Genomic DNA, 27,424 nt, shown 5'->3' with positions numbered 1-27,424 from the left:
AATATCACGCATTGGGCACATTTTGTTTTTTATCTTCATTATGTTATTTGGCGCCTGAATATCACTAATATGGTCATCAGAATTATTGGAACCAAAAGTGATAGAAAGTTCAAACATGGCTCAGAACGGCGTATAACGTCATAATATCACGTTTTGGGCACATTTTGTTTTTTATCTCCAACATGCTCCAACATGTCATTTGGCGCCTGAATATCACAAATATGGTCAACAGAATTATCGGAACCAAAAGTGATAGAAAGTTCAAACATGGCTCAGAACGGCGTATAACGTCATAATATCACGTTTTGGGCACATTTTGTTTTTTATCTCCAACATGCTCCAAGATGACATTTGGCCCCTGAATATCACATATATGGTCGACAGAATTATCGGAACCAAAAGTGATAGAAAGTTCAAACATGGCTCAGATCGGCGTATAACGTCATAATATCACGTTTTGGGCACATTTTGTATTTCATCTTCATCATGTTATTTGGCGCCAGAATATCACAAATATGGTCATCAGAATTATCGGAACCAAAAGTGATAGAAAGTTCAAACATGGCTCAGAACGGCGTATAACGTCATAATATCACGTTTTGGGCACATTTTGTTTTTTATCTTAAACATATTATTTGGCGCCTGAATATCACAAATATAGTCATAATATCACGTTTTGGGCACATTTTGTTTTTTATCTCCAACATGCTCCAAGATGACGTTTGGCCCCTGAATATCACAAATATGATCAACAGAACTATCGGAACCAAAAGTGATAGAAAGTTCAAACATGGCTCAGAACGGAGTATAACGTCATAATATCACGTTTTGGGCACATTTTGTTTTTTATCTCCAACATGTCATTTGGCGCCTGAATATCACAAATATGGTCAACAGAATTATCGGAACCAAAAGTGATAAAAAGTTCAAACATGGCTCAGAACGGAGTATAACGTCATAATATCACGTTTTGGGCACATTTTGTTTTTTATCTTAAACATATTATTTGGCGCCTGAATATCACAAATATGGTCATCAGAATTATCGGAACCAAAAGTGATAGAAAGTTCAAACATGGCTCAGAACGGAGTATAACGTCATAATATCACGTTTTGGGCACGTTTTGTTTTTTATCTTAAACATATTATTTGGCGCCTGAATATCACAAATATGGTCATCAGAATTATCGGAACCAAAAGTGATAGAAAGTTCAAACATGGCACAGAACGGCGTATAACGTCATAATATCACGTTTTGGGCACATTTTGTTTTTTATCTCTACATGCTCCAAGATGACATTTGGCCCCTGAATATCACATATATGGTCGACAGAATTATCGGAACGAAAAGTGATAGAAAGTTCAAACATGGCTCAGAACTGCGTATAACGTCATAATATCACGTTTTGGGCACATTTTGTTTTTTATCTTCAACATGCTCCAACACGTCATTTGACGCCTGAATATCACAAATATGGTCAACAGAATTATCGGAACCAAAAGTGATAAAATGTTCAAACATGGCTCAGAACGGCGTATAACGTCATAATATCACGTTTTGGGCACATTTTGCTTTTTATCTCCAACCTCCTCCAAGATGACATTTGGCCCCTGAATATCACAAATATGGTCAACAGAATTATCGGAACCAAAAGTGATAGAAAGTTCAAGCATTGCTCAGAACGGCGTATAACGTCATAATATCACGTTTTGGGCACATTTTGTTTTTTATCTTAAACATGTTATTTGGCGCCTGAATATCACAAATATGGTCATCAGAATTATCGGAACCAAAAGTGATAGAAAGTTCAAACATGGCACAGAACGGCGTATAACGTCATAATATCACGCTTTGGGCACATTTTGTTTTTTATCTCCAACATGTCATTTGGCGCCTGAATATCACAAATATGGTCAACAGAATTATCGGAACCAAAAGTGATAGAAAGTTCAAACATGGCTCAGAACGGCGTATAACGTCATAATATCACGTTTTGGGCACATTTTGTTTTATATCTCCAACATGTCATTTGGCGCCTGAATATCACAAATATGGTCAACAGAATTATCGGAACCAAAAGTGATAGAAAGTTCAAACATGGCTCAGAACGGCGTATAACGTCATAATATCACGTTTTGGGCACATTTTGTTTTTTATCTACAACATGCTCCAAGATGACATTTGGCCCCTGAATATCACATATATGGTCGACAGAATTATCGGAACCAAAAGTGATAGAAAGTTCAAACATGGCTCAGATCGGCGTATAACGTCATAATATCACGTTTTCGGCACATTTTGTTTTTTATCTCCAACATGCTCCAAGATGACATTTGGCCCCTGAATATCACATATATGGTCGACAGAATTATCGGAACCAAAAGTGATAGAAAGTTCAAACATGGTTCAGAACGGCGTATAACGTCATAATATCACGTTTTGGGCACATTTTGTATTTCATCTTCATCATGTTATTTGGCGCCAGAATATCACAAATATGGTCATCAGAATTATCGGAACCAAAAGTGATAGAAAGTTCAAACATGGCTCAGAACGGCGTATAACGTCATAATATCACGTTTTGGGCACATTTTGTTTTTTATCTTAAACATATTATTTGGCGCCTGAATATCACAAATATGGTCATAATATCACGTTTTGGGCACATTTTGTTTTTTATCTCCAACATGCTCCAAGATGACATTTGGCCCCTGAATATCACAAATATGATCAACAGAACTATCGGAACCAAAAGTGATAGAAAGTTCAAACATGGCTCAGAACGGAGTATAACGTCATAATATCACGTTTTGGGCACATTTTGTTTTTTATCTCCAACATGTCATTTGGCGCCTGAATATCACAAATATGGTCAACAGAATTATCGCAACCAAAAGTGATAAAAAGTTCAAACATGGCTCAGAACGGAGTATAACGTCATAATATCACGTTTTGGGCACATTTTGTTTTTTATCTTAAACGTGTTATTTGGCGCCTGAATATCACAAATATAGTCATCAGAATTATCGGAACCAAAAGTGATAGAAAGTTCAAACATGGCACAGAACGGCGTATAACGTCATAATATCACGTTTTGGGAACATTTTGTTTTTTATCTCTACATGCTCCAAGATGACATTTGGCCCCTGAATATCACATATATGGTCGACAGAATTATCGGAACGAAAAGTGATAGAAAGTTCAAACATGGCTCAGAACTGCGTATAACGTCATAATATCACGTTTTGGGCACATTTTGTTTTTTATCTTCAACATGCTCCAACACGTCATTTGACGCCTGAATATCACAAATATGGTCAACAGAATTATCGGAACCAAAAGTGATAAAATGTTCAAACATGGCTCAGAACGGCGTATAACGTCATAATATCACGTTTTGGGCACATTTTGCTTTTTATCTCCAACCTCCTCCAAGATGACATTTGGCCCCTGAATATCACAAATATGGTCAACAGAATTATCGGAACCAAAAGTGTTAGAAAGTTCAAGCATTGCTCAGAACGGCGTATAACGTCATAATATCACGTTTTGGGCACATTTTGTTTTTTATCTTAAACATGTTATTTGGCGCCTGAATATCACAAATATGGTCATCAGAATTATCGGAACCAAAAGTGATAGAAAGTTCAAACATGGCACAGAACGGCGTATAACGTCATAATATCACGCTTTGGGCACATTTTGTTTTTTATCTTAAACATGTTAATTGGCGCCTGAATATCACAAATATGGTCATCAGAATTATCGGAACCAAAAGTGATAGAAAGTTCAAACATGGCTCAGAACGGCGTATAACGTCATAATATCACGTTTTGGGCACATTTTGTTTTTTATCTTAAACATATTATTTGGCGCCTGAATATCACAAATATGGTCAACAGAATTATCGTAACCAAAAGTGATAGAAAGTTCAAACATGGCTCAGAACGGCGTATAACGTCATAATATCACGTTTTGGGCACATTTTGTTTTTTATCTTAAACATGTTATTTGGCGCCTGAATATCACAAATATGGTCAACAGAATTATTGGAACCAAAAGTGATAGAAAGTTCAAACATGGCTCAGAACGGCGTATAACGTCATAATATTACGTTTTGGGCACATTTTGTTTTTTATCTCCAACATGCTCCAAAATGTCATTTGGCGCCTGAATATCACAAATATGGTCAACAGAATTTTCGGAACCCAAAATGATAGAAAGTTCAAACATGGCTCAAAACGGCGTATAACGTCATAATATCACGCATTGGGCACATTTTGTTTTTTATCTTCATTATGTTATTTGGCGCCTGAATATCACTAATATGGTCATCAGAATTATTGGAACCAAAAGTGATAGAAAGTTCAAACATGGCTCAGAACGGCGTATAACGTCATAATATCACGTTTTGGGCACATTTTGTTTTTTATCTTAAACATGTTATTTGGCGCCTGAATATCACAAATATGGTCAACAGAATTATTGGAACCAAAAGTGATAGAAAGTTCAAACATGGCTCAGAACGGCGTATAACGTCATAATATTACGTTTTGGGCACATTTTGTTTTTTATCTCCAACATGCTCCAAAATGTCATTTGGCGCCTGAATATCACAAATATGGTCAACAGAATTATCGGAACCCAAAGTGATAGAAAGTTCAAACATGGCTCAAAACGGCGTATAACGTCATAATATCAGGCATTGGGCACATTTTGTTTTTTATCTTCATTATGTTATTTGGCGCCTGAATATCACTAATATGGTCATCAGAATTATTGGAACCAAAAGTGATAGAAAGTTCAAACATGGCTCAGAACGGCGTATAACGTCATAATATTACGTTTTGGGCACATTTTGTTTTTTATCTCCAACATGCTCCAAAATGTCATTTGGCGCCTGAATATCACAAATATGGTCAACAGAATTATCGGAACCCAAAGTGATAGAAAGTTCAAACATGGCTCAAAACGGCGTATAACGTCATAATATCACGCATTGGGCACATTTTGTTTTTTATCTTCATTATGTTATTTGGCGCCTGAATATCACTAATATGGTCATCAGAATTATTGGAACCAAAAGTGATAGAAAGTTCAAACATGGCTCAGAACGGCGTATAACGTCATAATATCACGTTTTGGGCACATTTTGTTTTTTATCTCCAACATGTCATTTGGTGCCTGAATATCACAAATATGGTCAACAGAATTATCGGAACCAAAAGTGCTAGAAAGTTCAAACATGGCTCAGAACGGCGTATAACGTCATAATATCACGTTTTGGGCACATTTTGTTTTTTATCTCCAACATGCTCCAAGATGACATTTGGCCCCTGAATATCACATATATGTTCGACAGAATTATCGGAACCAAAAGTGATAGAAAGTTCAAACATGGCTCAAAACGGCGTATAACGTTATAATATCACGTTTTGGGCACATTTTGTTTTTTATCTCCAACATGTCATTTGGCGCCTGAATATCACAAATATGGTCAACAGAATTATCGGAACCAAAAGTGATAGAAAGTTCAAACATGGCTCAAAACGGCGTATAACGTCATAATATCACGTTTTGGGCACATTTTGCTTTTTATCTTCAACATGCTCCAACACGTCATTTGACGCCTGAATATCACAAATATGGTCAACAGAATTATCGGAACCAAAAGTGATAAAATGTTCAAACATGGCTCAGAACGGCGTATAACGTCATAATATTACGTTTTGGGCACATTTTGCTTTTTATCTCCAACCTCCTCCAAGATGACATTTGGCCCCTGAATATCACAAATATGGTCAACAGAATTATCGGAACCAAAAGTGATAGAAAGTTCAAGCATTGCTCAGAACGGCGTATAACGTCATAATATCACGTTTTGGGCACATTTTGTTTTTTATCTTAAACATGTTATTTGGCGCCTGAATATCACAAATATGGTCATCAGAATTATCGGAACCAAAAGTGATAGAAAGTTCAAACATGGCACAGAACGGCGTATAACGTCATAATATCACATTTTGTTTTTTATATCCAACATGCTCCAAGATGACATTTGGCCCCTGAATATCACATATATGGTCGACAGAATTATCGGAACCAAAAGTGATAGAAAGTTCAAACATGGCTCAGAACGGCGTATAACGTCATAATATCACGTTTTGGGCACATTTTGTTTTTTATCTTAAACATATTATTTGGCGCCTGAATATCACAAATATGGTCAACAGAATTATCGTAACCAAAAGTGATAGAAAGTTCAAACATGGCTCAGAACGGCGTATAACGTCATAATATCACGTTTTGGGCACATTTTGTTTTATATCTCCAACATGTCATTTGGCGCCTGAATATCACAAATATGGTCAACAGAATTATCGGAACCAAAAGTGATAGAAAGTTCAAACATGGCTCAGAACGGCGTATAACGTCATAATATCACGTTTTGGGCACATTTTGTTTTATATCTCCAACATGTCATTTGGCGCCTGAATATCACAAATATGGTCAACAGAATTATCGGAACCAAAAGTGATAGAAAGTTCAAACATGGCTCAGAACGGCGTATAACGTCATAATATCACGTTTTGGGCACATTTTGTTTTTTATCTACAACATGCTCCAAGATGACATTTGGCCCCTGAATATCACATATATGGTCGACAGAATTATCGGAACCAAAAGTGATAGAAAGTTCAAATATGGCTCAGATCGGCGTATAACGTCATAATATCACGTTTTCGGCACATTTTGTTTTTTATCTCCAACATGCTCCAAGATGACATTTGGCCCCTGAATATCACATATATGGTCGACAGAATTATCGGAACCAAAAGTGATAGAAAGTTCAAACATGGCTCAGAACGGCGTATAACGTCATAATATAAAGTTTTGGGCACATTTTGTTTTTTATCTCCAACATGCTCCAACATGTCATTTGGCGCCTGAATATCACAAATATGGTCAACAGAATTATCGGAACCAAAAGTGATAGAAAGTTCAAAGATGGCTCAGAACGGCGTATAACGTCATAATATCACGTTTTGGGCACATTATGTTTTTTATCTCCAACATGTCATTTGGCGCCTGAATATCACAAATATGGTCAACAGAATTATCGGAACCAAAAGTGATAGAAAGTTCAAACATGGCTCAGAACGGCTGTTACAGTTTCTTTTTCCTTATTTCCTTTTCTTACTTTGGATTCTTCATTTTCAAATAATGAATCCAGATGTTCGGTTTTGTTTTGTTTTGTTTCAGCAACGTTACCGAGAGTTTCCGTTCTTACTTATCCTTATCCCTAGTTTCACTATTACTTTATAGAGAGCTTTTAAGAAACACGATATTTTTATTTAAAAATTTTATTATCACGGTATTTTTCGAGTTTTTTTTTAAGTTTCGGGTATAAATACGGACGAGTTCCGGAAATCTCTCTTTTTCTGCAATCGAGTGCGCCGAGAAAATATTCGAGTTAGTGAATTTTAAATAGACGGGAAGACATTTTGGAATTTTCTTTTGAAATTTGGATTTTGGGGTCTTTGTCTATACTGGCAATTAGCGGATTAATCACGAAACTTCGATTAAATTTTGGAATAAATTGATTGTTCCGAATTTCGGTTGTTTGCCGGATTATTAACATATTTTCAGTAAACGTTTTGGCGTGAACCTCGACCAACTGAGGTAAGGGTCGTTCATTTTTTTTTAAAAAAAAAAAAAAGGAAAAAAAAAAATTAACTTAAATTTAATTCGGGTAATATATTCAGGTTCTTTTTGTGGGGAGAGGAAAACTCTGGAACATTTTGTTGGGAGGACAAAAATTTTCCAATTTAAGGCAACGCCTGTTAACAACACCTGAAAGAGAATTGGAATTATATAATTTGATTCCTGATATCAAACCATTGATCCTTACCATCTCGAGGAGCGTTGCTGAGGACCGGACTTCTATTTTCTACTCCGAAGGATAAAATCTTCGTTTGAGGGATTCAACTACCGAAGACAAGGTCAGACAAAATTTGCATAACGAAAAGAGTGGAGTCACTTACTTTCACCTCCCTCTGCTGTATTTTAAGCCCTTCAGGCTCCTGGAAACTAGTACTTATATTATAATCAAGTCGATTAATATTTATCGTATATTGTTTTGGTCTCGTTTATGTTTCCTTTTAATTTCAAAAGTCTAATTTTGTTCATTAATTTAAAGTAATTTGTAATTTTGATTTAGTATTGATATACACCCTTTTTTTATATACTTGTTCATAGTGGTACTTTGTTTTGATACTTTAGTTTGTTGATCTAAGCAAAAAAAAAGGAAAAGGTTAGAGAAAGGGTTATTTTTTTTTTTAAATGCTAGTTTACCTTTTTTTGATTTTACACATTTTGTAAAAGAAGCTTTATTTGGGATAGACTTTGTTTGATTTTGATTTTAATTTACACATTAACTTGCTTCGAAACCAAGAGCTCTGGGTGACAGATCAGGTTAGGTTTTGTCGTGGTCAATTTTGAGGTTAGGATTTTTTTTTTACCCAAATTAGTTTCTTCTTAGATTGAAAATTATATTTTTTTTAAATTATTATTATTTTATACTTTTTCCATTTTGGATTTAATTTTGATATTTTTTTTTTGGTTTCTATGGTATATTTCTTTTATTAAATTATACATTTTGAAACTTACCTAACTGGATTTATTATTATTTAATATCTTTCTTGTTTACTATTTTCTTTTTGTGCCACTTGCACTATTAGATCTTTTCACATTTTTTTTTATCACTACTCTTCCCGTTCAGAGCCAGTTGCGGATTGTCGGATCGGGTGGCGCCAAAAATAAATCGAATCCTCCCTCCTCCGAAAGAGTTAAGCCGGGGAGTTCGCAACAAAACCGGTGTCGTGAAAAGAATCTTTTAGTAATAAAACACTATTTTTTTTTTATATTAATATTTTTTTTTTTGGCGTTACAAATTGGCGCCCAACGTGGGGCCTTCAAAAAAAATTAGGTGACGTGGGCCCCATAGGGAAAAGGCCATACAGGGAACAAGAATCGCCAGCAAAATATTTTCTTGCGGTCGTGTTGTAGATAGATTACTTGAAATACACTTGCGCGTTGTCCGTTCCCTTCGATTATTTTCTTATCTGGAAAGGAAATCGGGATTAGATTTGTCGACAGTTATCGGGAAATATGGAAGGAAAATTTGAGGTCGGGAGATTGACGGCCGACATGTTGCGCTATGAGTTGCGGGTTCGCGGGGTCACGCCGGCCACGAATTGCGACGAAATGCGACAGACCTTGCGCAAGCTTATAAAACTTGAGCGCAATAAGAGTTTTCGTTTGCCGAAAAATCCAATAGCGTACGATGAGGACGAGGAGGCGGTTCGGACCGGTATCGAAAAGTACCACGGACAAATCGAGGCACTAGGGGCCATAGTAAGTGGCAGTGCTGAATTTAAAAAGATCGCTACGCGTTTGCAACATTTAATTGGTAGGGCTAATCGAGCTAACGCTACCGAGGACGAGGAACGCGAAACCATTTCAAAATACGTGGGGGAAATTGTCTCATTGATGACCCGGTTAGAAATGAAGACACGCGTTACATCCACACCGCAACGGGGAACCGCGGCGGTTGAATCGATGGAATCGTCCACCGGCATTGGTGATTTTAGCGGAGAATCGGCGGTGACGTCCGAGGACGATGACGTAGTTACTGATAAGCGCGCGATGCCAGTAATGAAATGGGGCGTTGATTTTTCCGGAGACGGTCGGAGGTCTCTTAGCGCGTTCCTCGAGAGAGGGAATGAGTTGAGGGTGGCTCGTGGTGTTTCGAAGGCGGTTTTATTCACTTCGGCTGTGGATTTATTCACGGGTTCCGCATTAGTATGGTACCGAGCGAATCGCGATAAGTATACGACTTGGGAAGAAATCGTTGAGGGACTAAAATTTGAGTTTCAACCCGTCGATTACGATGAAAGGTTAATAGAGGAAATCAAACGACGTACGCAGGGACCTTCTGAAAGTATAGGAATGTACGTCGCGGTCATGAAAAATTTATTCTCGCGGTTGGGGACAAATATTACGGAATTGGCACAAGTAAAGATTATCGTAAAGAATTTAACACCCTCGTTTCAGCGACAATTGGCCCTCGTGGAAATTAAGTCCGTAGATCAATTACTACAGCTTGGCCGAAAGTTAGAGGCGACTCGGACTGCCGTTAACGATTATGTTCCTCCTACAAGGATGAACAAAACTTTGGAACCGGATTTGGCTTACGTGTCGGTCGACGTGGACGTGGCGGCGGCGCCAGTGTTAACTGAGTCGGTGACTCGTACGACAGGGTTGAAATCGGGTGCGTGTTGGAATTGCGGAGTTATCGGGCATAGGGCCCAAACATGTCGCGCACCCAAGCGTAGGCACTGTTATCGATGTAGTGCACCCGGGGTTACAACGCGAGATTGTCATTCGTGTTCGGGAAAAGGGGCAGCGGGTCGACGATAGATCGGTGTCGTACCCGTCCCACCTTTCAAAAGCCGATCGGAGTTTTGTTAGATTACGTTTTCGCGTCTGCACGGGACGACGAAAGACCCTATTTATACGTGAATATTTTGGGGAGACGAATCGCGGGTTTGTTGGACTCGGGAGCTACTAAAACGATCGCGGGTCGAGAGGGGATACTAATATTGAAAAACTTAGGCATACCTATAACGAGAGTTAATTCGCAATGTACTGTCGCGAATAATGACCGATGTCAAATTGAAGGTATGATGACCGTACCGATGGTTGTTGAGGGACGCGTAAGACTCATCGAAATTTTGCTGGTACCGACTTTACGACATGCGTTAATTTTGGGAGTAGATTTTTGGAGACGTATGGGTGTGGTACCTGATTTACGTAGGGGGGATTGGTCCTTTTCATGTGAACCTCCGGATGTCACGGTATCGGCCATACAAGCGCGTGAAAGTTTGTCGGTAGAAGATAAGCATCGGGTATCGGAACTTCTTCAACGGATTTTTGAACCTAAACATAAAAGTCAGTTAGGTCATACTCATTTAGTATCTCATAAAATTCGGGTTAACGAAAACGTACTTCCGATTAAGCAAAGGTACTACCTGGTCTCGCCGGCTATACAAAAGATCATCGATCGAGAACTCGATGAAATGATCGCGATGGGCATTGTCGAAAAATCCAGTAGCCCGTGGTCTTCGTCAATTTTAATGATCCCTAAAAAGGACGGTGGATATCGATTCTGTGTCGATTACAGACAGCTGAGTCGTGTGACTTTGTCTGACGCTTACCCGTTGCCGAATATTTCGTGGACTCTAGATAGTTTACGGGACGCGAGATATCTGTCGTCCATCGACATTAAATCGGCATACTGGCAAATTCCGATGGATGAGGCCAGCAAGCCGTACACAGCTTTCACGGTGCCGGGACGCGGGCTGTTTCACTTTAATCGGATGCCGTTTGGCTTAACTAACGCACCGGCCACGTGGCAGCGTTTTATCGATGGTGTTATTGGGGGAGATTTGGCTCCTCACGTTTTCGTCTACCTTGACGATATCGTCGTGGCGACTCCGACCATCGAAAAACATTTTCAGATCCTCGAGCAGGTCTGTAGTCGGTTGGTAGCGGCAGGCTTGACCCTAAATAAAGAAAAATGTAATTTTTTTCGTGAGTCATTAAGGTATTTGGGATATATCGTGGACGGTGACGGATTACACGTGGACTCGGAGAAGGTTAGAGCGATTTTGGAAATCCATACGCCGAAAAAGGTGTCGGAGGTGCGGCGTGTGGTCGGTATGGCGTCATGGTACCGGCGATTCGTACCTAATTTCGCGACCGTGGTCTCTCCTCTGACGGCGTTATTAAGGAAGTCGTGTTGTAAGTTCTTGTGGACCGATGAGTGCGAGCGAGCGTGGAGCACGATTAAAGAAAAGTTGGTGACGGCACCGATTTTAACCAGGCGGAACTTCGAACATGAATTTACTATTCAGACGGACGCGTCGGATTACGGCGTCGGGGCGGTGCTGACGCAGGTGATTGACGGAGCGGAACACGTAATAAGCTACTTGAGCCGATCGTTAACCGCGCAGGAACGGAAATACGGGACTACAGAGAAGGAGTGTTTGGCGGTTTTGTGGGCGATAGAAAAATTGCGGCCCTATGTGGAAGGAAGTCATTTCACCGTGGTGACCGACCACTATTCTCTGGTCTGGCTTAACAATTTGAAATCACCTTCTGGTCGTTTGGCGCGATGGTCCATACGATTACAACAGTACGATTTTTCTATTAAACATCGTAGGGGTAAGGAGCATGTAGTGCCCGATGCTCTTTCGCGAGCTGTACCGGTGCTGGCGGACGAAGTGTTGGTTGATCGCGTATCGGATCCGTGGTGTCAAAGGTTGGTACAAGCCGTCAAAGCAAATCCCGATAGATATCCTTCGTATCGGACGGATGGGGACAGGTTGCTTAAAAAGATTCGAGTGACGGATTATCGTTTGACGGACGGGGATGATATGTGGAAAATCGTGTGAAAAATTAATTAAAAGGCTCCACGACTCACCTGAGGCAGGGGGTCATTTAGGAGTAGAAAAGACCGTGTCCAAAATCCTTCACCATTATTACTGGCCCAAATATCGTGCTGACGTCGTTCGTTATGTTAAAGCGTGCAAGGTGTGCCAACGCACTAAACCTGAGCAAAGAGCTCCTGCGGGGTTGCTGAGAAGTCATAACGGTATAATACGTCCGTGGCAAGTTATAAGTATGGACATAATCGGACCAATACCTAGAAGTTCCAAGGGTTATACTCACATACTAGTTGTACTAGACTTGTTTAGTAAATATCCGGTGTGCTTTCCGCTGCGTAAAGCAACAGCTTCCACTGTGGTACGTAACCTCGAAGAAGGTATTCTTTTGACCTACGGTGTGCCGCAGATTATAATTAGTGACAACGGTGTCCAATTTCGGTCGAAATTGTATGAACGTTTACTTCAAGACTATAATATTAAAGCTAAATTTACTCCGTTTTACCGCCCTCAGTCTAATCCGACTGAAAGAGTAAACCGAACGTTGAAGACTATGTTAACCGCGTACGTTAGTGACAATCAACGGTTATGGGATTTATACTTACCCAAGGTCACGTGCGCGTTGCGAACTGCCAAACATACGACTACCGGTTATTCCCCGTATTACATCCTTCACGGGCGGGAAATCATTTTGGATGGAGCACTGCATAAAATCGATGAAATACACGAAAAAATTAATACGAAACTTAGGGCAAAAGCATTTAAGAATCTGTTCGCGGAGGTACACGCAAGAATTAAAATGGCTTCGACGCGATCTGGTCTTAATTATAATCTCCGAAGACGCGAGACTAGCTTTAATGATGGTGATCTGGTTTGGCGAAAGAACTTTGTTTTGTCGGACGCGAATAAAGGTATAGCGGCCAAAATGTCAGATCGGTACATAGGTCCTTTTCGGGTGCGTAAAAAAATAGCGGATGACATTTACGAGTTAGAGAAACTTACCGGTGAATTACTGATTGGTCATTGGCACGTGACACATCTGAAACCATTGTTGCCGCTGTATCACAAAAATATATACTATACCTATACTCAACTTATCCCACCCAATTTTCCTAACTTTAATTTTGAAAAGTGAATTTTATCGCGGTACCTCGACCAGCTCAATGGAGAAGGGGTGATTCATTTATACAGCGCCACGCCATTGAATAAACCACGATAACACAATAATGGCGAAAAGAAGATATTAAAAATTCAAAATTTTCAGTTATACAGGATGAGACAAACACAACAGTAAATAATTGAAATTCAAGAATAGCAAACAAAATAATACGAAATATATTGGAGGAAAAAAAAAATATATATAAAAGTTTGTAATACACAAACCAAAATAATAAATGAAAAATTAAAATTAAATATAAAAAAAACTGATGATTGAAATTGGAAAATGTGAATATGAAAATTAAATTATTCCAAATCAGAAAGTCAAAGCAAAAAAAAAAATATATAAATTTCCGTATTCGTCTGATAAAATTAAATTTAATTTAGAACGAATTTTATGAATCGAAAAGAAAAAAAATTCCAATTAAAATTTTACAAAAGAATATCAAGAGATTAATGAATTTAATAATAATAAAAAAAATGAAACAAAGATAATTTCAATTAAATTTCCAAAATAGTAAATTGTTTCTTGAATGTTTTATAACAAAACTTAACGTCTGACCTTTTCCTTGAATAAGATTACCATAAAGAATCTCCAGATGACCATCCAGGAAGAACTTAAGGTAGGATATTTCTGATAACGCCTTCTTCCTTCAGGATACTTATTTTGGGGATTTTTAGGTGACTGAATGACCTCGTGATTTTATTCCCCACGAGGTGGATGAAGAAAATTTTCTTAAAATGCTCCCTCCAAAAGCCTAACCAATTAAAATTAATTAAGAAAAAAAAAATCCAATAGTTTTAAGATAGTTTTAAGTATAGTTTTAAGTTTTTTTTTATTTTTTATAATTTTTTTTTTTTTTTTTTTTTTTAATAGCATGTTTTGTTTTGAATGAAATCTAAAGTATGAATGAATGAATGACTGAAAATTAGGATAAGAAAATTAATTTTAACGTACCTCGTGGATGTTCTGAGGCTATCAAACAATTTTTTTCTTTGCAGTACAACTAAATCCAGAATAAACTTCTGTTACCAAAATCACAAACGATCAATTATGATTTAATACTATAACATGCGTGATTCTCCCAAAATTTTTGGATTAATAATCTCGACTAAACTTCTCAAAAATCAAATTTTCAAAATGTCGACGACTAATTTTTTACACGATGTTACACGTTATACCGCTGAATGACGAAAGAGAGTTAAATTTTGTCGTGTTTTCGTTTTATAACTTTAAAAAAACTCATATTACCAAAAAAAAAATTGGTACATTATATTTTTCCCTAAAATCTCCTTCTATTTTTGTTCTTTATTCTGATATTACTTAAAAAAAAGTTTTAACTAAGTTAACCGAATTCCTATTTTATTCCCAATTGATCCTCAAAAAAAAATTCTTTAAAATTTGAACAATTAAATTCCTAAATTAATCAACCCCATCTACCTTTTAAAATCTTAAAAATGTTTAGAAAATAAGACGGAAAGGTGGTAAAGGAAAGTTCTTCCTAGATGGCTCTGTAAAAAAAAACAAAACAAATCCCGAAACAAAAGTTTGCCATTCTTGAACGTCAACCAAACAAAACGTAACAAAATACCTCACTCACCCACAATAAGAAATTTTTCCAAAATTTCTTTCAAGTAAACTCAAACATACTGAACATAACATATAACAAAGGTAAGTTATTTTTTTTATTTTTTTTTTTTATTTAAGGTTCATTAGGAATTTCTTTTAGATTGTTTATGTGATGATGGCCTTTCTGTTCTATTCCCGCCATATCCTCTAAAACATAAGTATTTTCAGAGTGGTTTCTTTTTATACGATAAGGCCCTACATATTTTAATAACATCTTTGCCGCAATCCCTTTATTAGATTCGAAATTCTTTTTTAAAACTAACGTTCCCGGTTCTAAAGTCATTTCCCTTCTACGTAGGTTATATCTATTTCCCGCTCGTTTGGTAACTAACCGTATACGTTCATGAATCTCCCGATACAATTGACCAAATTCTTTTTTTCGATCTTTATTATATTTTCTTGTTAACGTTTCCCCAATTCCTTCGTGATAATTTCCGTCTAAGATCATTTCACGACCGTAGTTCACAAAATATGGTAAATGTCCCGTGGTTTCATTTTTAGCAGTTCTTAACGCACATACGATTTTTGGTAAGAATAAATCCCATTTTCTATGATTATCAGAAACATAAGCTATTAATATGGTCTTTATGGTTTGGTTTACTCTTTCCGTAGGGTTTGATTGTGGATTATAAAACGAAGTGAATTTACTACGAACATTGCAAGATTTTAGAAATTTTTCATAAGCGGCTGATCGAAATTGTACCCCATTATCGGATAACATCACAGCAGGTACGCCATATGTTAAGAATACACCCTCTTCCAAACATTTTATTATTGTGGATGTTGTTGCTTTCCTTAAGGGAAAACAAACAGGATATTTACTAAAATTATCAAGTACTACTAAAATATAAGAGTAACCTTTAGAACTTCTCGGCAATGGACCTATCAAATCTAAACTCAAATATTGCCAAGGTTTATTCATATTAACATGGCTCCTCATTAACCCTATCGGTCCCTTATGAATTGGTTTAGTTTGTTGGCATATTCTACAATTTCTAATGTAAGTTATCACATCACTTCTCATTTTTGGCCAGAAATATCTCTGACTTAATTTATGAAATGTCTTATAGACTCCCAAATGACCTCCTGTTTCAGGTTTATCATGAAATTTCTGTAATAACTCCAATCTATTATTTTTTGAAACGACAATCTTCCACTCATTATCTTTATCATACTTATTGGGTACAAATTTATACAATACATTATTTTCAATTCTATAATTGGGATTTTTACCAGCATTATTTATAACCTTTTCTTTTAATTTGGCTAACCACGAATTTTCTTTCTCAGGTTTTAATTCTACTTCAGCTATTTCTTTATTTATTGATCTTGATAACATATCAGGGACAATATTATCTTTACCTTTCCTATGTTCAATTCTAAAATTGTACGCTGCATTCTCACAGCCCACCTTGCTAATCTTCCCGAAGGGGATTTTAATTTATATAACCATTTCAAAGCATAATGGTCAGTGATGACTTTAAAATGAGCATGTTCAATATATGGTCTTAATTTTTCAATTGCCCATAAGACACTTAAACATTCTTTTTCTGTTGTACTATAATTTTTTTCCTGTGTTGTTAAGGCCCTACTCAAATAACAAATTATTGTCTCTCCTGAATCTGTTTCCTGTGTTAAAATAGCTCCTATACCTACATCAGATGCATCGGTTTGCACTACAAATTCTTTATCAAAATCTGGTCTACTCAATATTGGTGCGGTAACTAAAAATTCTCTTATTTTTAACCAGGCTAAATTACACTCGTCTGTCCACTTGAATAATTTATTAGTTTTCTTTAGTAACGCGGTGATAGGCGACATAATACTGGAGAAATTTGGTACAAATCTTCTATACCAAGAAGCCATTCCTACTAATCTCCTGACATCTCTTATTCGTTTAGGTACAGGTATTTCAAATATAGCCTTTACTTTGTCAGGGTCAACATGTAAACCAAATTTATCAACAACATATCCTAAATATTTCAATGACTCTCTAAAAATTTTACACTTTTCCCTGTTTAAGGTAATACCGGCATTCTTTAACCTTTTAAGTACCTCTTCTAATATTTGAAAATGTTTTTCTACAGTATTAGAAATAATAACTATATCGTCAAGATATACGAAAACAAATGGTTCTAAGTCAACTCCTAGCACATTGTCAATAAATCGTTGCCAAGTTGCTGGCGCATTTGATAGCCCAAATGGCATTCGAGTGAATTGATACAAACCTCTATTTGGGACTGTAAAGGCGGTCAAAGCTTTGCTATTTTCTGACATGGCTATTTGCCAATAGGCAGACTTGATATCAATAGATGATAAGTATTGGGCATCCCTTAATCGATCTAAAATCCACGATACCTTAGGTAACGGGTAAGCATCAGGACATGTAACTTTGTTTAATTGTCTAAAATCGACACAAAATCGATGTGTACCATCTGGTTTAGGTACTAGTATAATGGGTGAAGCCCAAGGACTATTCGATTTTTCTATTACTCCTAATTTAATCATTTCTTCTAATTCCCTATCAATTATTTTCTGTACTGCTGGTGAAACAGGATAATATCTCTGTTTAATTGGTGCGATATCTGACATAATCTTAATCTGATGTTCAACTAAATTAGCTTTTCCCAATTGTCTATCCCCTGAGTTAACAAAAACATTTTCTAATAATATTGCTAATCTAACCTTTTCAGAAACACTAAGTTCAGATTCTGATTGAATAGCATTAACTACAATCTTGGGTGTGTTACTACAAAAATTCCAATCTCCATTTCTCAAATCAGGTATTATTCCCATCTCCTTCCAAAAATCTATTCCTAATATTATTTTATGTTTTATTTCCGGAACTAACAATACTTTTATTATTCTACTACGATTCTCTACAGTTATAGGCACATTCATATTTCCTTGTACTTCACATTTACCATTATTAGCCACAGTACAATTAGTTTTCTCTTTATTAATAGGCAATCCTAATCCCTTTAACAAATCTATTCCCTCCTTTCCTGCTATAGTACAATTAGCCCCTGAATCTAATAAAGCTGCTAACTTTATTCCTAAAATATTAATATTCAAATATGGACGCTCATCATTCTTAACGCATGCAAAAACATAATCTAAAATTACTCCGATCGGCTTTTCTTTAACTAGGTCCCGACACCGATCTAACATCGTACCTCTTTTCCGTTTCCCGAACATTTTAAATAATTCTTGGTAATAACTCCGGGTGTACCACATTTATAACAATAAATTCGTTTTCGTGCCTTACAATTAATTGCTTTGTGTCCAGAATTTCCACAATTCCAGCATTTATTATTAAAACTACTGGTACTAGGTCTACGGTGACTTTCAAGTTCACAGACTTTAGTCCCTACTTCTACTCCTACATAGGCTAAATCTGGCTCTAAAGTTTTGTTACCTCTACTAGGTGGTATATAATCACTAACCGAACTTTTAGTTGCTTCTAGCTTTCTACCCAGTTGTAATAAATGTTCTAATGAGGTTATCTCCATCAAAGCTAACTGTTTCTGAAAAGACGGAGTCAAATTCTTTACTATGATCTTTAACTGCAAGCTATCTGACATTTTGGAGTTCATTCTAGAGAACAAATTACGCATTACCGAAATATAGATTCCTATGCTTTCTGTTGGCCCTTGTGTTCTTTGTTTTATTTCGCTAAGTAATTTATCATCGTAATCGATTGGTTGAAATTCTAACTTTAACCCGTTTACTAGGTCTTCCCAACTAGAAAAATTTTCTCTGTTGGCCCTATACCACACTAAAGCTTTATCTGTAAATAGGTCTACAGCTGACATAAATAAAGTTTGTTTATCTACACTTCTAGCTATTCTTAATTCATTTACTCGTTCTAAGAACGCCCCAAGTGAAATTCGATTATCCCCAGAAAATGTTATTCCCCATTTCATTACAGGTACTGACTTTACGCTAACTACTACGTCATCATCTTCAAACATACTATCTGACTCTAAACTAGATTCATCTGATGACTTATTATTTTCAGTTAAATTCGTCACTTTAGGAGTTGAAGTGCTTCTAGTTTTCATTTCTAATTTAGTCACTAAGGTTTCAGCTATGTATTTTGTCATAACTTCTTGTTCGTCATCTGAACTTATAATTGCCCTATTTGCTCTACCTACTAAATGGTTTAAATGGTTACGAATCTTTTTAAATTCCGCATTAGTCTTATTAATGACCTCTAAAGCATCTATTCTACCCTTAATATTATCGATATCATCTTTGATAGCTTTGCTATCTTCTGCAAAAGTATAGGGATTTTTTGGTAATTTAAAACTCATATCTTTCTCCATTTTTAATAATTTTCTAAGAGTGCAGCGCATTTCATCGTGACCTTTAATTTCTGTTACTCCTCGAACTTTTAATTCATATATAAGTACAGCTGCTGATAATCGACCTACTTCTAAGTTTCCCTCCATACTTATAATTCGTTACTTTGAACAATCTAACTATCTTTTTTTTTCTCTTTTAGCAAGACACGGGTTCAATAATGGCTCACAATCATCTAGGCCCCACGTTGGGCGCCAAAAATTTGTTGCCGCTGTATCACAAAAATATATACTATACCTATACTCAACTTATCCCACCCAATTTTCCTAACTTTAATTTTGAAAAGTGAATTTTATCGCGGTACCTCGACCAGCTCAATGAGGAAGGGGTGATTCATTTATACAGCGCCACGCCATTGAATAAACCACGATAACACAATAATGGCGAAAAGAAGATATTAAAAATTCAAAATTTTCAGTTATACAGGATGAGACAAACACAACAGTAAATAATTGAAATTCAAGAATAGCAAACAAAATAATACGAAATATATTGGAGGAAAAAAAAAATATATATAAAAGTTTGTAATACACAAACCAAAATAATAAATGAAAAATTAAAATTAAATATAAAAAAAACTGATGATTGAAATTGGAAAATGTGAATATGATAATTAAATTATTCCAAATCAGAAAGTCAAAGCAAAAAAAAAAAATATATAAATTTCCGTATTCGTCTGATAAAATTAAATTTAATTTAGAACGAATTTTATGAATCGAAAAGAAAAAAAATTCCAATTAAAATTTTACAAAAGAATATCAAGAGATTAATGAATTTAATAATAATAAAAAAAATGAAACAAAGATAATTTCAATTAAATTTCCAAAATAGTAAATTGTTTCTTGAATGTTTTATAACAAAACTTAACGTCTGACCTTTTCCTTGAATAAGATTACCATAAAGAATCTCCAGATGACCATCCAGGAAGAACTTAAGGTAGGATATTTCTGATAACGCCTTCTTCCTTCAGGATACTTATTTTGGGGATTTTTAGGTGACTGAATGACCTCGTGATTTTATTCCCCACGAGGTGGATGAAGAAAATTTTCTTAAAATGCTCCCTCCAAAAGCCTAACCAATTAAAATTAATTAAGAAAAAAAAAATCCAATAGTTTTAAGATAGTTTTAAGTATAGTTTTAAGTTTTTTTTTATTTTTTATAATTTTTTTTTTTTTTTTTTTTTTTTAATAGCATGTTTTGTTTTGAATGAAATCTAAAGTATGAATGAATGAATGACTGAAAATTAGGATAAGAAAATTAATTTTAACGTACCTCGTGGATGTTCTGAGGCTATCAAACAATTTTTTTCTTTGCAGTACAACTAAATCCAGAATAAACTTCTGTTACCAAAATCACAAACGATCAATTATGATTTAATACTATAACATGCGTGATTCTCCCAAAATTTTTGGATTAATAATCTCGACTAAACTTCTCAAAAATCAAATTTTCAAAATGTCGACGACTAATTTTTTACACGATGTTACACGTTATACCGCTGAATGACGAAAGAGAGTTAAATTTTGTCGTGTTTTCGTTTTATAACTTTAAAAAAACTCATATTACCAAAAAAAAAATTGGTACATTATATTTTTCCCTAAAATCTCCTTCTATTTTTGTTCTTTATTCTGATATTACTTAAAAAAAAGTTTTAACTAAGTTAACCGAATTCCTATTTTATTCCCAATTGATCCTCAAAAAAAAATTCTTTAAAATTTGAACAATTAAATTCCTAAATTAATCAACCCCATCTACCTTTTAAAATCTTAAAAATGTTTAGAAAATAAGACGGAAAGGTGGTAAAGGAAAGTTCTTCCTAGATGGCTCTGTAAAAAAAAACAACAAATCCCGAAACAAAAGTTTGCCATTCTTGAACGTCAACCAAACAAAACGTAACACCATATTCGGGCAGGTCGGAAACGGAACAGGGCGATGACGACGCGGAGGTTTAATCGCAAATACTGTATGATCGTTTTCTCTTCTATATCTTTTTTTTATTTTTCTGGGCTAATTGCATCATTCTTCTCTGTCTTTTCTATCATTTCTTCTTCTTACCTTTTGGGACCTAGAATTTTGATAAAGAAATTTTGGGAAAAATTTCTTTTGGTGGGAAAGAGGGGAATGTTACAGTTTCTTTTTCCTTATTTCCTTTTCTTACTTTGGATTCTTTATTTTCAAATAATAAATCCAGATGTTCGGTTTTGTTTTGTTTCAGCAACGTCACCGAGAGTTTCCGTTCTTACTTATCATTATCCCTAGTTTCACTATTACTTTATAGAGGGCTTTTAAGAAACACGATATTTTTATTTAAAAATTTTATTATCACGGTATTTTTCGAGTTTTTTTTTAAGTTTCGGGTATAAATACGGACGAGTTCCGGAAATCTCTCTCTTTTTCTGCAATCGAGTGCGCCGAGAAAATATTCGAGTTAGTGAATTTTAAATAGACGGGAACACATTTTGAAATTTGGATTTTGGGGTCTTTGTCTATACTCGCAATTAGCGGATTAATCACGAAACTTCGATTAAATTTTGGAATAAATTGATTGTTCCGAATTTCGGTTGTTTGCCGGATTTATTAACATATTTTCAGTAAACGTTTTGGCGTGAACCTCGACCAACTGAGGTAAGGGTCGTTCATTTTTTAAAAAAAAAAAAAAATTTACTTAAATTTAATTCGGGTAATATATTCAGGTTCTTTTTGTGGGGAGAGGAAAACTCTGGAACATTTTGTTGGGAGGACAAAAATTTTCCAATTTAAGGCAACGCCTGTTAACAACACCTGAAAGAGAATTGGAATTATATAATTTGATTCCTGATATCAAACCATTGATCCTTACCATCTCGAGGAGCGTTGCTGAGGACCGGACTTCTATTTTCTACTCCGAAGGATAAAATCTTCGTTTGAGGGATTCAACTACCGAAGACAAGGTCAGACAAAATTTGCATAACGAAAAGAGTGGAGTCACTTACTTTCACCTCCCTCTGCTGTATTTTAAGGCCTTCAGGCTCCTGGAAACTAGTACTTATATTATAATCAAGTCGATTAATATTTATCGTATATTGTTTTGGTCTCGTTTATGTTTCCTTTTAATTTCAAAAGTCTAATTTTGTTCATTAATTTAAAGTAATTTGTAATTTTGATTTAGTATTGATATACACCCTTTTTTTTATATACTTGTTCATAGTGGTACTTTGTTTTGATACTTTAGTTTGTTGACCTAAGCAAAAAAAAAAGGAAAAGGTTAGAGAAAGGGTTATTTTTTTTTTTTAATGCTAGTTTACCTTTTTTTGATTTTACACATTTTGTAAAAGAAGCTTTATTTGGGATAGACTTTGTTTGATTTTGATATTAATTTACACATTAACTTGCTTCGAAACCAAGAGCTCTGGGTGACAGATCAGGTTAGGTTTTGTCGTGGTCAATTTTGAGGTTAGGATTTTTTTTTTACCCAAATTAGTTTCTTCTTAGATTGAAAATTATATTTTTTTTTAATTATTATTATTTTATACTTTTTCCATTTTGGATTTAATTTTGATATTTTTTTTTTGGTTTCTATGGTATATTTCTTTTATTAAATTATACATTTTGAAACTTACCTAACTGGATTTATTATTATTTAATATCTTTCTTGTTTACTATTTTCTTTTTGTGCCACTTGCACTATTAGATCTTTTCACATTTTTCTTTATCACTACTCTTCCCGTTCAGAGTCAGTTGCGGATTGTCGGATCGGGTGGCGCCAAAAATAAATCGAATCCTCCCTTCTCCGAAAGAGTTAAGCCGGGGAGTTCGCAACAAAACCGGTGTCGTGAAAAGAATCTTTTAGTAATAAAACACTATTTTTTTTTATATTAATATTTTTTTTTTTGGCGTTACACGGCGTATAACGTCATAATATCACGTTTTGGGCACATTTTGTTTTTTATCTCCAACATGTCATTTGGCGCCTGAATATTACAAATATGGTCAACAGAATTATCGGAACCAAAGGGATAGAGAGTTCAAACATGGTTCAGAACGGCGTATAACGTCATAATATCACGTTTTGGGCACATTTTGTTTTTTACCTCCAACAAGCTCCAATATGACATTTGGCCCCTGAATATTACAAATATGGTCAACAGAATTATCGGAACCAAAAGTGATAGAATGTTCAAGCATGGCTGAGAACGGCGTATAACGTCATAATATCACGTTTTGGGCACATTTTGTTTTTTATCTCCAACATGCTCCAAGATGACATTTGGCCCCTGAATATCACAAATATGGTCAACAGAATTAGCGGAACCAAAAGTGATAGAAAGTTCAAACATGGTTCAGAACGGCGTATAACGTCATAATATCACGTTTTGGGCACATTTTGTTTTTTATCTCCAACATGCTCCAAGATGACATATGGCCCCTGAATATCACTTATATGGTCGACAGAATTATCGTAACCAAAAGTGATAGAAAGTTCAAACATGGCTCAGAAAGGCGTATAACGTCATAATATCACGTTTTGGGAACATTTTGTTTTTTATCTTAAACATGTTATTTGGCGCCTGAATATCACAAATATGGTCATCAGAATTATCGGAACCAAAAGTGATAGTAAGTTTAAACATGGCTCAGAACGGCGTATAACGTCATAATATCACGTTTTGGGCACATTTTGTTTTTTATCTCCAACATGCTCCAAGATGACATTTGGCCCCTGAATATCACATATATGGTCGACAGAATTATCGGAACCAAAAGTGATAGAAAGTTCAAAGATGGCTCAGAACGGCGTATAACGTCATAATATCACGTTTTGGGCACATTTTGTTTTTTATCTCCAACATGTCATTTGGCGCCTGAATATTATAAATATGGTCAACAGAATTATCGGAACCAAAAGTGATAGAAAGTTCAAACATGGTTCAGAACGGCGTATAACGTCACAATATCACGTTTTGGGCACATTTTGTTTTTTATCTCCAACATGCTCCAATATGACATTTGGCCCCTGAATATTACAAATATGGTCAACAGAATTATCGGAACCAAAAGTGATAGAAAGTTCAAGCATGGCTCAGAACGGCGTATAACGTTATAATATCACGTTTTGGGCACATTTAGTTTTTTATCTCCAACATGCTCCAAGATGACATTTGGCCCCTGAATATCACAAATATGGTCAACAGAATTATCGGAACCAAAAGTGATAGAAAGTTCAAACATGGCTCAGAACGGCGTATAACGTCATAATATCACGTTTTGGGCACATTTTGTTTTATATCTCCAACATGTCATTTGGCGCCTGAATATCACAAATATGGTCAACAGAATTATCGGAACCAAAAGTGATAGAAAGTTCAAACATGGCTCAGAACGGCGTATAACGTCATAATATCACGTTTTGGGCACATTTTGTTTTTTATCTACAACATGCTCCAAGATGACATATGGCCCCTGAATATCACTTATATGGTCGACAGAATTATCGTAACCAAAAGTGATAGAAAGTTCAAACATGGCTCAGAACGGCGTATAACGTCATAATATCACGTTTTGGGCACATTTTGTTTTTTATCTACAACGTGCTCCAAGATGACATATGGCCCCTGAATATCACTTATATGGTCGACAGAATTATCGTAACCAAAAGTGATAGAAAGTTCAAACATGGCTCAGAACGGCGTATAACGTCATAATATCACGTTTTCGGCACATTTTGTTTTTTATCTCCAACATGCTCCAAGATGACATTTGGCCCCTGAATATCACATATATGGTCGACAGAATTATCGGAACCAAAAGTGATAGAAAGTTCAAACATGGCTCAGAACGGCGTATAACGTCATAATATCACGTTTTGGGCACATTTTGTTTTTTATCTTAAACATGTTATTTGGCGCCTGAATATCACAAATATGGTCAACAGAATTATCAGAACCAAAAGTGATAGAAAGTTCAAACATGGCTCAGAACGGCGTATAACGTCATAATATCACGTTTTCGGCACATTTTGTTTTTTATCTCCAACATGCTCCAAGATGACATTTGGCCCCTGAATATCACATATATGGTCGACAGAATTATCGGAACCAAAAGTGATAGAAAGTTCAAACATGGCTCAGAACGGCGTATAACGTCATAATATCACGTTTTGGGCACATTTTGTTTTTTATCTCCAACATGCTCCAAGATGACATTTGGCCCCTGAATATCACAAATATGGTCAACAGAATTATCGGAACCAAAAGTGATAGAAAGTTCAAACATGGTTGAGAACGGCGTATAACGTCATAATATCACGTTTTGGGCACATTTTGTTTTTTATCTCCAACATGCTCCAAGATGACATTTGGCCCCTGAATATCACATATATGGTCGACAGAATTATCGGAACCAAAAGTGATAGAAAGTTCAAACATGGCTCAGAACGGCGTATAACGTCATAATATCACTTTTTGGGCACATTTTGTTTTTCATCTTCATTATGTTATTTGGCGCCTGAATATCACAAATATGGTCATCAGAATTATCGGAACCAAAAGTGATAGAAAGTTCAAGCATGGCTCAGAACGGCGTATAACGTCATAATATCACGTTTTGGGCACATTTTGTTTTTTATCTCCAACATGCTCCAAGATGACATTTGGCCCCTGAATATCACAAATATCGTCAACAGAATTATCGGAACCAAAAGTGATAGAAAGTTCAAGCATGGCTCAGAACGGCGTATAACGTCATAATATCACGTTTTGGGCACATTTTGTTTTTTATCTACAACATGCTCCAAGATGACATTTGGCCCCTGAATATCACATATATGGTCGACAGAATTATCGGAACCAAAAGTGATAGAAAGTTCAAACATGGCTCAGAACGGCGTATAACGTCATAATATCACGTTTTGGGCACATTTTGTTTTTTATCTTAAACATGTTATTTGGCGCCTGAATATCACAAATATGGTCAACAGAATTATCGGAACCAAAAGTGATAGAAAGTTCAAACATGGCTCAGAACGGCGTATAACGTCATTATCAGAGCCCGGACAGTTTAGGAAAAGTGCGCCCCTCCACACGAAACGAATGCCTTGACAACGACGTACGTTGTTGACGCTTTTAATATTGAGATTGGAGTGGGAGGCGTTTTAGGATTATTTTCCTAAACTGTCCGGGCTCTGGTCATTATATTACGTTTTGGGCACATTTTGTTTTTTATCTCCAACATGCTCCAAAATGTCATTTGGCGCCTGAATATCACAAATATGGTCAACAGAATTATCGGAACCCAAAGTGATAGAAAGTTCAAACATGGCTCAAAACGGCGTATAACGTCATAATATCACGCATTGGGCACATTTTGTTTTTTATCTTCATTATGTTATTTGGCGCCTGAATATCACTAATATGGTCATCAGAATTATTGGAACCAAAAGTGATAGAAAGTTCAAACATGGCTCAGAACGGCGTATAACGTCATAATATCACGTTTTGGGCACATTTTGTTTTTTATCTCCAACATGCTCCAACATGTCATTTGGCGCCTGAATATCACAAATATGGTCAACAGAATTATCGGAACGAAAAGTGATAGAAAGTTCAAACATGGCTCAAAACGGCGTATAACGTCATAATATCACGTTTTGGGCACATTTTGTTTTTTATCTCCAACATGTCATTTGGCGCCTGAATATCACAAATATGGTCAACAGAATTATCGGAACCAAAAGTGATAGAAAGTTCAAACATGGCTCAAAACGGCGTATAACGTCATAATATCA

General features: G+C 35.9%; 2 long non-coding RNA genes across 4 annotated transcripts; one reads left to right on the top strand and one right to left on the bottom strand.

Annotated features, from left to right (window-relative positions):
* Positions 1-7,728: 7,728 nt before the first annotated feature.
* On the bottom strand, positions 7,729-13,979 carry LOC139429093 (uncharacterized). Of its 3 annotated transcripts, XR_011639795.1 has the most exons (10): positions 13,512-13,979; positions 12,548-13,212; positions 11,280-11,627; positions 11,071-11,205; positions 10,867-11,001; positions 8,671-9,125; positions 8,356-8,537; positions 8,046-8,292; positions 7,913-7,989; positions 7,729-7,854 (listed from the first exon to the last, which is right to left on the bottom strand). It is a non-coding gene; the product is annotated as an uncharacterized lncRNA (long non-coding RNA). The 3 variants fall into 3 exon arrangements; XR_011639794.1 differs by having other exon boundaries at positions 11,094-11,205; positions 12,548-13,973; XR_011639796.1 differs by lacking the exon at positions 11,071-11,205 and having other exon boundaries at positions 11,467-11,627; positions 12,548-13,969.
* Positions 13,980-15,248: 1,269 nt separating this feature from the next.
* On the top strand, positions 15,249-22,438 carry LOC139429094 (uncharacterized). The gene is made up of 4 exons (XR_011639797.1): positions 15,249-15,339; positions 19,805-20,598; positions 20,657-22,287; positions 22,356-22,438. It is a non-coding gene; the product is annotated as an uncharacterized lncRNA (long non-coding RNA).
* Positions 22,439-27,424: the final 4,986 nt, after the last annotated feature.

This window comes from Onthophagus taurus, chromosome 2, assembly GCF_036711975.1.
Source record: "Onthophagus taurus isolate NC chromosome 2, IU_Otau_3.0, whole genome shotgun sequence".
Taxonomy (NCBI): Eukaryota; Metazoa; Arthropoda; class Insecta; order Coleoptera; family Scarabaeidae; genus Onthophagus; species Onthophagus taurus.
Note: the sequence above shows the minus strand (reverse complement) of the source record. Positions and strands in the feature narration are given on the sequence as shown.